Genomic DNA, 16,424 nt, shown 5'->3' on the forward strand with positions numbered 1-16,424 from the left:
TATTGTAAGACTGAAGTAAATGAGCTCTGAATCTATAAGGTGGAATTGCAAAAGAGGGGAAGAGTTTGAGAGACCTGATAAAGGAATCCCAGCTCCACATTAACACTTTTACACACACTGGTGCCATGTGCAGCACCCTGTCATCTCGTATTCCCTCTCTGTTAATGCCCTGCTGGATCATGGATCAGCATCCCTTCCTACTAGACATCCTGCAGAAAGCACATCCATCTGCAGAGCATGCTGCCACACCACAGGTTACACATGATGTAGGGAAGGCTAGTGTACTAGATGGGTCTGTATTGACTAAGGAGAAAAGATGAGAGAGCATTGCTCTTGAAGCTTTGGTACAGCATAGAAAGGGCCTGAGACCATAAAGGCTCTCAGATGTTATTAGCACAGGATCACATCGGTCTGCTCACTCATTCAAGGAAAACACACAGCTGAACCATCTAGGACAGAATGATCCATCTAGGACTGCTCACCCTACCTGCAATGAATAGTTTATCCAGTGCCTTATCTGCAGCCACCAAAGGCAACAGAAATCTCTCCATTATTTATTGTTAGTACCTCATGATTTGACATTTAATTTAAGTCTTTCACTATGTCTTGCCCAGCAGCTTTAGCATTATAAATAGGAAAGCACTTTCCTTTCCATTTAAGAAGTAGCCACAAGGATTCAGATCTATTCAATGAACCTTTTCTTAAGGCTTGCATTGTGTTGTCATAAATTGGTGTTGTTCAGAAGTTTACAGGCACCTCTGTTATAATAAAAGTAAGCTAATTGCTGAAGGCACTGTTTCCTCAAGGCATCTATCCATATGCAGCCTTGTCGAAACCAGGACAAGCCTTCATGGTCATACTGTTTCCCTAAATACTGTGGAGATGAGGAAGTTGTTTCTTTTGTTTACAGTTACAAACTTCTCTGCAAGCATCTTCCTTTGAGACGTTTTATTTTCTTTCTGTTGTGAAAGCTTCCACAGCCCTTGGGATACCAGACATTCTGACACAGAGGGCAGTCAGGCTGGCTATGGACAATATGCCCTTGGCAAACCTGTGTTGGGTATTGTTGATTTCTTTCTCATCCTTCACATGCTTAGGTATGGATGCCAAGAGAACATGCTCCATGATATTTCCAGGGAGGGCTTTTGCTGTGTGCTTTTCTCACTGTACTTCCTCCTTACATATGCTGCTACAATTGTCTACCCATTATGATTTCTCAGATGCTGTGTCAGATTTATTTGTAACAATGACTGTAAGAAGACTCACCAGCTTCAATCAGATGGCACTCAATCTCCAGCATAACAGCAGAAGTCATACAAACATGTAGCCTGCCTTCTCAAATCGGAAAAGACTAATGACAGATCCAAACATCCTTCAGATGCAAATACTTACCAAGAAATATAAAACGAGGGGTTTCTCCTCATTGAAACAGGATGTTAGGGCCTGGATGAGTCTAAAAGAACCAGGCACTTTTACTGTCCTTCCAAGGAAACCTCTCAGTCCTTTGTAAGAATGGCCTAAAACCTGTTCACACATCTTGCATCTGGAGCTGAGAAGTAAATCAGGCCATCTGGTCTTTAGAACCCTTGTTTTCCGTGTAACAGATTGGCCACTTTGTCGTTAATTGCTTTTCAAAGCATCCATAAAAAACATTTCCAGCACTTATGCTTTCATAGATACTCACTTGTATTAGCATTTGAAACCTCTTTATCTATATTAAATGTTTATACTATGCTTATTACCATAATGCTTGAGTAGCATAATGCATGTGACCTCAGAAATCTCCTGGGAATAGGAAAATATCAATCCTCAACTTACAGGCAAGGAGAGGGCCATATGTTTTAAGCTGTCTGTGTTCAGCTTCTGTCTTCTGACAAGACTTGCCCTTTCATTTCTGAAAACACGACTTTGCTTAGGTCCCTTGGACACATGATTAGAGTGCACTCCTTGGATGCAGAAGCTGCAGTATAGGAGGTGAAGAGAAGAGCTGCCAACCCATACAGCAGAGACCACCACTGAACTCACGTCCTCTGTCTCAGACTATAGATGGTAGGCATCACAGCCTGTTTTTCTGACAGCTGCATCTCTGTGGAACTGGGTCCACCAAGCCTGCAGTAGCAGCATCTGCTGGGTCAGATTCCCTGGCTGAGGGAGGAGTGAGGGCAGGTTTCCTGCCCTGAGGGACCTGGGCTGTTCTGGACTGCTCAGCACTTACCCTGGAGCGCATTCTGTGACATAAACTTACCATGTGATGCCTATGGACTAGAAAAGGTTCCTAAGCTTACTTACGTATGCTTACTTAATGTTTGTAGATGGGATGTTTTGAAATGCCCTTATTAAACCAGCAATTATGACTACATTTGTATAGCAGTGGGAGCTCAATATTGTTAATAACACTTTGAGCATTAATTCACTTTCTTCACGTATAATTTTTGTTTTCCTCACATTTTTTCCAGAAAAAAAAAAAAAAAAGGCATCTTATATTCTCTGAAGGGAGAGGTAAAACCCATTAGTGGCTTATGTATTTTGTCTGCTTTCATGAATCTGCTTCCTAGGTTCCAGAAAGACTTACAATTTTCCCTTGTCTCTATACAACTTGAAGACTGCATAAACTAATTAATACTCTGTTCCTCCCTACAGTCTACAGTAGTCTGTATTCCTGTATTCTGAGGTTTTGTTAATATAACCGTACATGGGAAGACTGCAACCTCAAGATAAACTGGAAGTTTTACTCAGCAGATGACAGTTTTACCGCTTATCTATGCATTTCTGTTACAGAATAATATGTAAAGGAACAATTCGTCTTTATCTTTACCTCCATTTGCAGGCTCGAAAAAGAAAAGACCAGACTGCTGATATTTATTTGTCAGGTGAAGTAACTTTCCATGCTTTGGAAAATAAGACTTTTAGCCCTAAGGAGAGGATCCTTCGGTACAGGAATAATGGCTTGTGTTACATGTCTTTGGGATAAAAGATTACTTCACTAAGAACATTAAACACTGGCTATTCCATGACATCTTCCAAGTACCACTCTCCTTGCAGCAGAAACTAACAGCCTTGAGAATGATGCCCAGGCTTCCATATCCGTATTGCAAAAGCATATGACATCTCAGGATAGGGAAGGATCAGTGGGAAGCCAAATGAAATAATGAAGACTTCCTTGGAAATAGAGAACAAATGGGAACGTGACACCATGGCTGAGCTCTCAAAGGGCTGAGTCTTGATTTGGGTAGATCCTCTAACTTTGAGCATTCAAGGCAGGACTGCTAGCTCTTTTACAGAATCTCTTTTGAGGGGGGCCTCATCTGATACGTTTGGATTACAGAGCAAAATCCTGACATAAACTACAATGTCAAGACTGACTATGCTCATCAACATAGTATTAAGGTCAAAACAGATGTGCTAGTGTGAGGTAGAATCCAGCTATGGGAGCTCTGAAGCCTACAGGCTGGAATTCGTATGTACGAAATGGACATCTGGTAAGATTCTGCCATCTAATTCTGTTCATTCTCAGGCCACTTATTCAAAGGCTTTGTTTCTGGATTTCTGGCTGGAAAAATCCATGGAATCTCAGCTGATACTATGAGTATGCAGTGTGTACAGGTGTTACATGTCTCTAGTTCTCTTTTTAATAGTACACCAAATTAAAGCATCCAAAATTGGAATTTTCTTCCTCTGAAAAACCCCCCACTGCAAGTTTGTGATTTCTTTCATCTGTAATGCAGGGATAATGTTGTCTTGCTTTTGACAGGTGAAATTCATAATAAAAATCCAAATGAGACCCACTTAGCCTAACCCTGAGCAAGGCTGATATATGGAAAAATCAAACTTATCTGTAAACTTCTTTCTGACCTTGGTTGTGAAACTTTTGGCTCAAACACTTCCCACTCTTTTCCTAGCTATAGTAAACTTAACTAGTAGGAAAACCAGCAAGTTAAAGGAAGTGATTCTTCCGTTTATCAGATGACAACCCTGCATGAATTAATGTATATTCTGAAAAGAGCTTTAGAAGTTTTTGAGAAGCATTATTATTTCTTTCTAAGGGAACGTCTTTCACTGTATGATTAAAGATACACTAGACACATACCTAAAGTTAGAAGGTAAACTTTTATTAGTATCAGAAGTGTCCCCATGAGCCCCTGATTTTCTAAGCTATCGATAGCTCTTTAGCTACTTATGTCCTAAAGGTAGGGTTTTAACTCTTCTTTTTAGCTCTGAAATAATGAAAGATATAAAGAAGATGGAGAAGGTCTTCAGACACGCAGAGAAAAAGGACAACAGACATAACCTGCAGAATTCTGACTAGATATACAGGAAAGAAAAAGCCACTATAAGAGTGGTCAAATACTGGAGCAAGCTGACCAGAGAGCTTGTCAAATCTTCGTCCTTGGAGATACTTAGAACTCAACTAAGCATGTCTCTGAATGAATAACATGGTAAGTTCCTGTCTGGACCGAATGACCTCCGGGGTCATTCTATGTGATTCTATGATTATGACTACATAAAGGCCTCTTTCACATTCATGTGAATCATGTGATGTCACTGTGTGAGCTCCTATCAGTTCCATGATGTCGTAATATCAGTCTTGTGTTGTCCCTTTCTGATCCCTTTTTATGCAATCCTGACAGAGACTGAAATATTTTAAGTCACAACACTGTGTTTGCTGACCTACTGTAAGCATGACTATGGTCCTATATTAAATGCTTATTATATTAATTATGCTTTTTTTGGAGAGCTTACCTAATACAGCTTGATAATGAGGTTGCTATTTTTTTTTCCAGCAAATGCAGCTTTATAACTAATGAAACTAATGCCATCTGTATTATAGAGAGTTTCAATGTTTTGGACTTCCCTAGATGGCCTCTTGTTCAAGTGGGGTTACTTTGGAAGTGTCTTGGAATATGTATATCGTATGCGGCTTGTATATGTATCTCTTCTCGGGTGAAATGAAAAATTTAATTATATGAAAAAAATGCAAATTGCTGCCAACTGTGTTAACTGTGAGAGTGTTGCATTATCTTCTAACATAAATTGTCAGTGAATTGAAGAAAAGACGTTTTGGAAGCTGATCTGATTACTGTCAGGGAAAGTGCTCAAACTCAATTGTTGGCAAATGTCCAGTACCCATCACTGAACGATCATCACCTCATCATTCAGCCTTCTCAACTGACATGCAAAACAACATCCAAATATTCATTGCACATCTGTGCTGGACAGATTATGCATTAGCAATTCAAATCAATTCAATGTAGAGGCAGTTTCTGTAAAAGCGTCTGTTTGGGTGAGATGCCTTGTTGTCTGGGATGGATAATAAGGCAACTCTGTCTAATCTTGGAGAACAATCAACCCATCTTGAGAAGGTGACTGACTACGTATGCTCTTGCCCTGACAGCACTAGAACAATGGCCCCATAATGCACTTGACTCAGCTGGTAATAAAATCTACTTTTGATTAGCAGCCATGGCTTGTGTCAATCACTGCATGATGTACCATTGTCCTCTGGTCCTGAACACAGTTTATTTACAAGGAAACAAAAGCTTTTTGGATATGGCTGCTGCCCAGAGATTGCAAAATAGATTGAGCTGTCAGCCTCACACACTAGATGAAGATTAATGAGTTGTGCAGACAATAAATATGAAGCAGTGACCATAAATATGCTAATAGGTATTATCCATATACACTATAATTGCTACAAAAATTAAAAAGTAGTGTGAAGGAAACAGGTCACAGGGTGACAGATAGATAATCTTGGATGCTGAAGATCTTTGGTTCAGTGAGATTCTCTACAGGTTTATTTCCTTCAATTACACCCTTCAAAAGAGCAATTGTTTAAAAGCTGTTTGAATAATCTCTTTTGAAATAGAGGTTTATGGGAAAATATTTATGAAAAAGTGACTTCAATGAACATGTTATTGGAATAAGAAAGGTGACTACCAAAAGGAGGCTACACAGAGATTAATGTCTGTGATCAGCTGCCCAGCTTCACTATGAGGAAAATGCCTCTTAAGCGGCACACTAGTGAGGACTTCAAGGAAAACATACTAAAGAGACACAGCAGTTTGTATATCCACAGGCACAAATGAGTAAGGTCATTCCTGAGCCAAATATGGAAGAGTTTCATGCACATCTGGCTGTGTTGGTTTGGGATTTCAGCTTAGCATGCTTTCCTCTTCTTTTTTTTATTAACTGAAGAAAGGAAGGATGCCCATGGCCCAGATTTTCAGATAATTTCCAACCAAGCCTCTGCTTACCAGTTCCTTTCAAAAGCACACATGATTTTTGGCACTGAAGGATGAAACCTGACACCCAGAGAGTTAAAAATCAGCCTACGTATAAAAATCAGACTATATGTATAAATGCTTCAGCACCTAAGGCTACTGAAATTGTAGTGACACTGAAAATAAAGGCAGTTGTACTCTTGGTATTCATGGCTTTGACTCTCTGTTCTCTGAGGCTTAGAAGTGTCACTGGGTGCTTTTTGTTACAGCTTACAAGATCCATCTCCTTTCCTCAGATTTTCACATTCTGGGAGAGGGAAATTATTCCCATGTCCAATTTACTGTTTCAATGTCAGACTCGGTGTATTTCTCTTTCCTTCCATACTTGAACTAGAACTTGCATCAGTTTGTCTCTTTAATTATCACTGCTTGGATTTTTGACAAGCGGTCTACAAAGACTTAGAACTGCTTTAGTGCTCCTGTGCCAAGCTCCCTGTAAACTCAGCTGGATATCAACTACACTCACCTAACACCTTGGAAGTCACACTTTCTAACCAGAAATGCCAGTAAAACAAAGCAAAAATGCTAGGTGACATTGCACAGAGCCAGCACAGGAGAGAAGAAGCACATCTTTCTGGGTGAATCGGTGGAGGGAGAGGACCTCTGGAAGCTGCAGGCTCAGGGACTAAATTCTTGTTCCTAATCCCACTTCAGAATTGACATTTGGTATGCTTAAGCTGGAGCCTGTGATTTTAATGTCACATGTTGCCAGGGCATAGGGAGTCCCTGTCACACCACCACAAGCAAGGTGAGCACAGCAAACCCAGAGATGATAGTCAGGTTGAACCGAGAGTCCAAATCATCAGGAAAGTTTGTAGTGGTAAGGCAAGTCCAAGGCCAAGCCAGAAGCATGAGTCAACAATTCAGGTTCAGGTCTGGTCATGATAGCCAAGGTCTGTCCAGGGCTAAGACCTAATAGCAGGCTCAGCCCTAACAAGGTGCAAGACGTTGACCTTGGTTTCCTTCCTTTTCACACAAGAGGTTATCAGGTTTTCATAATAAGCTGAAAACAAGTAAAAGCAAACCCCTTCTAGGTCAGAACTTCTCCATAACTGTTATTTGCCATGTCACTACAGTAACAAGAGCATGAAAGTAGGCAGAGCTCAGCTGGTTTTAGCACCGTGTCCTCTGTGCCTCTTCACACATTCTTCATCCAACTCACTGCAGCCACTTGGCAGATTTTAAAGTCATGGCCTTGCTGACTAGGTCCATGGCACAGTTGTAAACAGAGGCTTCCCTTGAATCACTTCAGTGGCCTCCCTCTCCTTATTATATTGGGTTTCTTCTTGTTTTTATAATACTACTATTAATTTCTCCTTTCTCTGCTTATTCACTGATGTCTCTGCCAATTGTGAATTGCCTTAAGGCACTTTGCTTGCAATAAAACTTCAATTTTGTCTAATTTTAACTACTTTCAGTTAAACAACTTTGTGTGTATCCATTATGAATTGTGTTTTAGGATGGAGTAAAAGGTCATCACATACAAAGTCTCTGCAAGTTTGTGAAGCCTTCATTATCTGTGGCTTTGCCAGACTTCATAATCATTCCCTGATGGACTGTATTAAATAACTTGCATTAACAAAGCACCAAAAATTTTAGCAGCTTTGAAAGGGATCTGTAGTAATATATAAAAAGAAAGTGACATTTTTTGTCTTTTTGCCACTTTGAAGCGGGCCTATAGCATTAACTGTCATATTCTTATATGGAATTTTACTTGCATTTAAGCTGCAACTGTAGATATTTTATTACATTAAGTAATTTAAAATCGTAAATGAGAAACCTAGGAAATTATGGGGATAAAGATTCATCATAATACAGAAGCCCTAAAGCAAACAGAAAATTAAAAATGCACACTTCGGAATTATGGAATACTAACATATATGAATTAAAGAAAAATTGACTGAAAGAGTTAAAAGAGCAGTACTGCTCAGGGGTACACGGGCCAGATATCCCACTGCTCAGATAAATAGCACGTATAAAAAGAAAGGAATGGACTTTGCATCCTTAGCTCTATAATACACCATGTACAAGATACAGATATTATAGAACCCTGAAAATGCTTTATTTTTATTTTGTATATTTCCAGTTTGAGAGCCATCCTTGTGGTAGTATGACCTAACCAGATATTCCTCTTGACTTAAGGCAGGAGACCTATGGAGTCTATAGCTTTATTTAAACTATTGGCTTAGACAAACTGTGATAAAGGAGTGTGTGCCATTTGCAAAGGCCTGTTCATTAAAGATGGAGGCTCTGCTTTATCACGAGGGAGAATAAAACATCTGTGTCAGCCTGCTTGCATGACGAAAGGGCCCCTAACAGTTCCTTCCATAAAGAAATTAATTTCAATCATCCATTGTTAATTGAGTTCCGATTTCCAGCTCTTTGCAAACCATTTTTTCCAGGGACAACTGTACCACAGCTGAACTCAGGGTGCTATAACAAACTCGAGTTGCAGCTTCCACATGGCCACCACTTTGCTGCCTTTTTTCCCATTGCCTTTACTCAGGATTGTATTAATTCTTAAAATGAAGGGCTAGCTTCTACAGGTGCAATTCAGCCCAATAAAGTGTAAAGCAAAAGAATGAAGAAGGAAAGTTCTCAGCTACATTGGTTGCCAATCAATGATTCAATACACTACTAATTTGTTTTAGTGTCATAACAGGAAATCAGCTGGTTTGCCTAAATTTCACCCTTACAACGTGAGGGTGAAATGCCTAAACAGGCATTTTCATAAAGTTCAGTTTCATTTCGTGGATGAGGGTAAGTTTCGTTTTCAATTCTTTCTGATGGTGGCAGCAGTTTCATTTCTCTGCTGTGAGCTAGACAGTGCATAAAAGAGCTGGCTGAGCCTCTCAGTGCTTCAGTGGATTCCACACCACCAGAAAGAGAAATGTCCGACCAAAATGTCCGCAACGCTGGTTTCTCTCCCTCCGGGATCACAAGAGGATCGCTTGCTTCATCAATGATGTCAAATGAAGCGAAAGCTTCTGGGGGAGGTGTGCACTCTGGAGGCCCTACCTCTACTCTCCAGGAAATGGGTATGAGTAATTTCATGTGTGTGTGGTTTTGTGGTTTACTGCATAAGGACAAAGAGGTTTTTGTACTTGAAAATAAGCTTGGCAAGTAATCTCTCCTACCTTCCATATTGCACTGAAACAAACGATTTCTATATTGAACTGTGTGTTATGAGTGGGATGCTATGAAGAGTATTTTCTTTATAGGTACGTATGCATGAATGTACACATGCATATGAGATTCAGGGCAGTGTTTGTTTGAAGTTTGTGCCATCTCTTCATTCTGCTAGGAATCATCAATAATGTGGGAATTTGTGGTAGCAATAAGCAACAATACACTTATGCAAGAACATGATCTGTGTACTTATATTTCATATAAATTATCAGATTTCCCTTGCTCTTTACTCACACACATCCATGCAGGGAGAACCCATAAAATGTTAAGCAGACACTATAGCAGAGGAAAATTAGCTGCACTGCAAGAGCTGCATTCATGAAGGGAATATATACACATTCTTGACAGCATGCATATAAGTACTAAAACTAGGCATAGCTGGCTCTCACATGAGTAGCCCTGCTTGCTTTTCTGTTGCATGCACAGAGCAATCCCTGACCTGATGACCCTAAGCAGCTTGGCACTTGTTTAACCCCAGATCCCATGGGATTCATGCAGAAGATATTCTCCCTGCCAGTCCTGCCTGTGTAACCTGATTCAGCAGGCATCTCTAAGCAAGCATCGCTCCACAGAAAATACTGACCCATACAGTCCTGCTTTACCCAGCAGTACAGTAGTTAGCATGCTGACTTGGATAAAGGCTTCCAAACCCTTTCTGCCTTACAGATCTTGGACCCATATCTCCCACATGTCAGGAGTACACTAACCACCAGGCTGGTTATAGGTGGGGATCTCTGCCATGCTGGTCATGTTCTGGTCTATTCCTTTCGTAGTAAGCAGCTGGAAGTCTACTGAAGGACGGAGCTAATATCTTCCAGCCATAAAATGGGTGGTTGGCTGGGTGAGCTGGCCAAGGTCCAGATTTGAGAACCTTTTAACAGCAAAAAATGTGATAAACTTAATTAAAAGGAAGTTATATTTTTAAGGCATGATTCACATTGCAATATTATTCATACTGTGTGGCCCTTCATAGAGAGGGATGAAGTGACATTAGATGACTTCAGAGAGATACTGCATGTGACTCTCGTGAGGCATGTTTTAATTTTTACTCTGTATGGCTTGATCATTGAGTTCAGGTTACTGAATACAGTGTTTGTTGAATATTTAATAGCAGAGATGAAGGGATAGTAGCAGCAGAGGAACAGAAGATGAGAGAGAATCAGGAGAGGAGGAGAACTGAGAGAGATTGAGAGATGCTCTCAAGCACCATGCTGCATTAGCAGCAGAAATCCTGGTACACAGGAGATGCCGGTTACTTAATCTAGTCATACACAGAGTCACCTGCACAGTCTTGCCTTCTGTTACAGATAAGGGTGGTACAGCAGAGTCAGCCAGTGGCAAAACTCTTCAGTGGTGATGCCACTGAAAAGCATGAAGTTGTGATTTCCAGACTGAAAGACTGAAGACTTTTATCTCTCCATGTGCTGAGAATCTTTATGAGAAATAGACGCAAAGTAAACATTTAAAACCACCTAGTTTTATTCTTGCAATGTCTGTATCAACTGTGGACTTTTATGAAACCCACTATTTTGGTGAAGAGAAATCTGCATGACTCAAGGAAACCTTAGCCATGCCTACAGGAGATACTCCAAAAGAGCTTTTATCCATGTGAAAAATGCTAGCTCTGTAATGTTGCCAAGACAGGTGTGAGCTTTGGCTCCCTGCAGCAGGAGAGCTTGCCACACATTCTTTGCCTGATTGAGAGCTAAAAGGGCCTGATTTCATTTCCGCAGGTGCTCACTGAAATCTCTCTCTCTTCAAACACATCTTCTTAACCTTTTCGTTCAGACTGTAACCATTCCTCCCCCCAGAACAAACACGCTCGAAGGAGCGGCTGATTCTGCAGCAGGGCATGAGTATTGTTCAGTATCACTTTACAGATGATATTATAACAAGTTCATCACCAAAACGTTTGAGCATTCTCCAGGAATGCTTTAAGCATTATCACTAATGTTTGTCATCACTAATGCTTTACTCCCCTCCCAGGAGAAGAAATTGCAGTGGAATACTTTACTTCGGGCTTATTTTTACTGAGATGGAGATATATATAGAAATTGGCCACTAGCTACCACAGTGTTTGAATTTTACAGGTATCTATTATGTACAGGTTTATGCTATGGACAGTGAAGTGAAAGGAAAATATCTGTCACCTGAAACAGTAAGCAGTGAAGTCTGCAACAACCCTTAGTTCCTGTAAGAATTTGTTCCACTGTCCTCAGGTAGCTCCTCAGGAGAGAGAAACTGTGCTGAAACTGTTTTGGAGATATATGAAAAACAGTCTGTGCAAGAGTTGTAGATTTTCTTTGTGTTCTGGAACTATCCACGAAACACTGCACCTATCCTTTCCCCAAGGTGGCAGCTAAAAAGCAGTATGTGGATGGAACGAGTCATCAGCAAGTAACCAGCAGTCTCCTTGACTTTTGGTACATTTGTTAGCCTTGTTAGTAGTTCATAATTACCCCATAAGGTTCCTTCCAGGCAGTAACATCTCCTTTGTATCTGTTCTAGGTGCCAGAGGCTCAACCCATTCATCAGGTTTTACCAGCAGTGGCATCTCCCCTGCATCCCGGGCCTCCCAGATGATGTCCAAGGAGGCCAGCTCTCATGGAGGTGGAACTCCCCGGGGTGGTACAACTTCCACTGTCCAATCCATCTGTGAGTGAGAGTCCTCCTCATACAGACAATTAGCAGATGACTTCTGAGAAGTCAGCAGTATTTCAGCCCAAGTGTACATTCACTAGATGAAGGGATGTACACAAGAGAAGTGGCTGCATTGTACTTGAAGCAATGTTTCTCCTGTTTATTGCTTTATACTTGGTGGGAAGCTGAAACTAGGGAATCAAGGGAAATAGCTATGCCACAAGGTTGCAAAGGTATGGGTGGATTGCAGAGGCAGAAATCTGACACAAGTGACAGCAAGAAGTCCCATGAAGTTTAGGTTATGCTTTCATCAGCACAGCAGTGGAAGTTCATTAATTTTTGATTTCAAATACAACTTCAGGACCAAACCAAGAGCTTCACACTTGAACATACAAAACAGTGGGATGACATAATTAAACATGAGAATGGAGTCATCAAACTGACAGCCAGTAATCATAAAGTCCACCGCTTCTTGTGGCCTTTTAGAACAGTTTAGCTTCCTTTCCTTTAAGGGAAATTCATTGGGTCAAAAGCAGATGCTTTTTGAGCTAGTAAATGCAGACTAATATGCACTTACTAGCTCAAAGCAGACAACAACACAAGTTTTCCTCATCACCCTGCCATGTTAATGCAACCCACACCCAGTTAAATCAAACCAAGGTATGACGAGGCTTAGTCTACACCTGTATGCATCAGTAAGGATGTTAATTATGGTAGTGGGATCCTGTGGGGTTTGCAAGAGAACTGGAGACAGGATTGAAGCTATGAATTTCAAAAATGTTTTTCAGAGTGTAACACAGACCTTTGGCCTCTGACCTGGAAACGTTTGTAACCAATGCTCAGATATTCTGTGTTTCCCTGCGCTGTAACTTTAGGTTGTTCTCCCATGTTTGTATTTAAGTTGTTCTCCCATGTTTGTTTGTATTTGTCCTTAGCAATGGGTGGCAAAGGAGGAAGACACTGAACAGAAGAAAACATCAGTCCAGAAGTAAGCTCTGCAAGCAGTTCATCCTTTACCAACAGTTATCTGACAGCTCCTCCCCTTCCTTGCTTTCCCTGTCACTGCATGAAAGGCAAAGCCTTTTACACATGCACAAATAAAGTATATTAAAACGGTGGATTCTTGCATTAAACTAGTGGGGACAGGGATGAGGGGCAGTTTCTTCCTTGATTAAACATTCTCTGAAGCACGGGCACATAATGAACACAAGCCGGTAAGTGAACGCTAAGGTACTTTGGACTGCAGGGGTGTCTTACTAAAATCCTGGGCTTAGCAACACACTGGACTCTCCAATTACAGGTAGCTTGCTATGTTTAGTTCACAAAAAGTGATCAGAGTGCAAAAGTCACTCTGTTGTGAGACAGAAGCACAGAAACACTTGGTAAGGGGCATCCAGCAGTTCCCTTTGGATGTACTTCTAATGGGCTATCAAATTAAATCCTATTTAATTAAGAATACACATAAGCAAATGAGAACAGGTCTCAATAAATCTCATACCTTAGAGATGCAACTGATATTTTTATCCCTTTACTATTTCTAAGGTCCCTTTCACGTTAATTTATTTTAAAGCCCCTGTTTCTTGAGAGGTGTCAGCTTTGTCTCAGCTAGACAAAAATTACTCCTGTAAACTTCTTATGATACCTGAGAAGAGATAAGGAAAAGAGCCATCTTCTCTGGAATAGGTGTCATCTCTGGGGCTTTTTGCTTTTCCACACATGCCAGACTCCTTTCCTTCATATGTACTCATACAAAGATGTTCCACCAAGCACACATAATGCTGTCCATTCCCTATGCAAATTCCCACATACATTCTCCCCCACACTTCTATCTTATTCCTATCTTTCCGGCTTCTCATCCTCCCTCTCCTATCACCTTCCTCCCATTGTATTTCTAACAAAACCACACTGTGCAGCTTCTCTTTCCTTTTCCTCACCCCAAGACAGAAGGAGAGAATCTCATACCTTCAGGACAGAAGTGAAGAAGCGCTGGGTTTGTGGTGCTCCAATCAGTGATTTTCTCCAGCAGCTTCTGTCACCCAGATTGAGCATTCCCATCTCAGCTGCATCTCTTCATGGCTGAGAGACTTATTTGTACACATGCACCTTATGCTCCCAGATACATTCTTCTCCCTCCTGCTTCAGCACCTTCCTGAAAGGACGTGAGAAGTAAGCGTCTGCCTCCAGTTTTAGCTAAGTTAAAGGGAATTATTTAACGAGAGGAGGAGTGCCAGCATGGAGGAAGAGGTGCAGAAATTTATCTTCACTTGCTGTGCTATGCAAAGTATTAAAAAGCAATTGAAAAACAAAGTCTCGATTTCATGGGATGGAGCTGCTGTCCTCACAAGGTGGTATCTCAGCAAATGCTTAAATGTAACCAGGAGCTGAAGTTATAAAATCATAGAAAGATTCCATTTCAAAGAGACCGTGGTGTGAGGAGAATAGCAGCAGTTCTCTAGTCCAACATTCTGACCAAAACAGGGTTAGCCTTAATGTTAGACTTGTTTGCTCAGGGCTTTGTCCAGTTAGGTTTTGAAACTATTGAAGGAAACAAATGTCGTAGGTTCTCTAGGCAACCTGTTCAAATGTTTCATCACTCTCCCAGTTGAGATTCTTTTCCTATATGTCGAAATAGAATTTTTTCTTCCAGCTTGTCTCTGTTTTCTTCTAGCACTTCTCCAGAGCTCAGTAACAATGATTTTCACACATGCCCCAGTCACCATTAAGCACAAAGCAAAAGGTTTGGCAAAGCACAAACAACAGGATCTGGAAACCAATGTCACCAGCCCCTGAAGAGGGAAGGCAGCAGGAGGCTGATGGTTTTACTCTGATGAAGTTTCTATCTGTTTCTCCTGTTGTGGTTGTCCCTCCTTATAACATGCCTGCCTTTCCCACTGTCCTCACTGAATTAGCCTCCAACTAAGCAACCCTCTTGCCCTTTCACTTTCAAACCTGCTCCATAGTCATCCTTGATCCCTTCCAAGGCAGGAACCTCACAACTGCTGCAGGACATCAACAGGGTGCTGTTACCTTCCTCTCCTGCCTTGGCTCACCCTCTGCGAGAGCTGTGGTGGAACATCTTGCTGGTTTGGACTTTCCCCCATGACCTCATATCACCTCTAAAAAACACTGTGGCAGCTTTGGCAAACAGCTGATGGGGCATAGGTAGAGAAAGCTGCTTAAATGCCCAGGATCACAGCTAAATTTCTATAAGGCACTTAATGATCCTTGCTCATGGCAGTTTCATCACAGTTCTGCCATCTCTTTATACAGGAGGGAGGGAGCATAAGATCAGCATAAGGCAATGTGATTTTGACTAGACAGCGTTTTATGTCTATTTACTACAGGTTAAAGGACATAGGTAAGTAAAAGGCAAAGGAGAAGCTGCATCTTGTCTTTATCAACTTTACAGATCACCAGTGGTTCTGCTTTTGCAGCTTTGTCCACCCAGCATAATAAAAATAAAAGCACTGAAACTCTGGATATTTACAATAGCTTTGGTGTACTCGGAAGTTCACTGGTCTTTAAGTCTGGATGAATGCAAGGCTCTAAATAAGCCATCCTAGACTTTCTTCCCAAGGCCTAATGCAGCAGCCTGTGACTACTGTGATCTACCAGCACATCTTCGTTCCTTTCTATGCCCTTAGTCAGCACTGGCATGAGGTAGAACAAGAAAGCCTATGATGGCTTTTTCTCATTCAGAGATTCCCCCATGAGCAAGTGCCAAGGTATACTCACAGAGAACAGCAAGAACCTAGATTCCCACCAGCAGACATCCAAATACCTGCTTTAGCACTGATGATGCTAAGGTGAGTCATACTAATGAAACTAATGAAAGAATGACAAGAAGTAGTAGAAAAAGTCAAGCACATACAGAACTCATTAGACAAACAGTTCTGTAAACTGAAGCTGTATTATGAGAAACTATCTGTGACCATGTCATGACAATTAAAGACTTTGTTTCTTACTTACCTGCAAAGGGGGAAGATTTAAAACTGTTTCAACTTTAATTCCTTGACCTCGAGTGGTTTTGTCTTGTTAAAAATTGACTATCGTTAGTGAAAGCTGACAGAGGGTATTTATGCCTAAAAGAAGAAAAAGCAATTCAAACTAAAGCAAGGATACTTAATCATGCATCATTTCACTTTTCAGCACTCCTGTGGTTCTGGTGTTACCAATTTGGATTATTTTTCTCATCTTCAGATCTTGATGTGTTGCGAATTAACCTAGATAGCTTTACTGAAGCAGGGAGCATCCTCTGCTGCATTAGAATTCACTTAACTGGGTCAGCTCTTACAGTTGTATAGGAGAACAAAGGTA

Source organism: Psittacula echo, assembly GCF_963264785.1.
Source record: "Psittacula echo genome assembly, chromosome: 2".
NCBI classification, from domain to species: Eukaryota; Metazoa; Chordata; class Aves; order Psittaciformes; family Psittacidae; genus Psittacula; species Psittacula echo.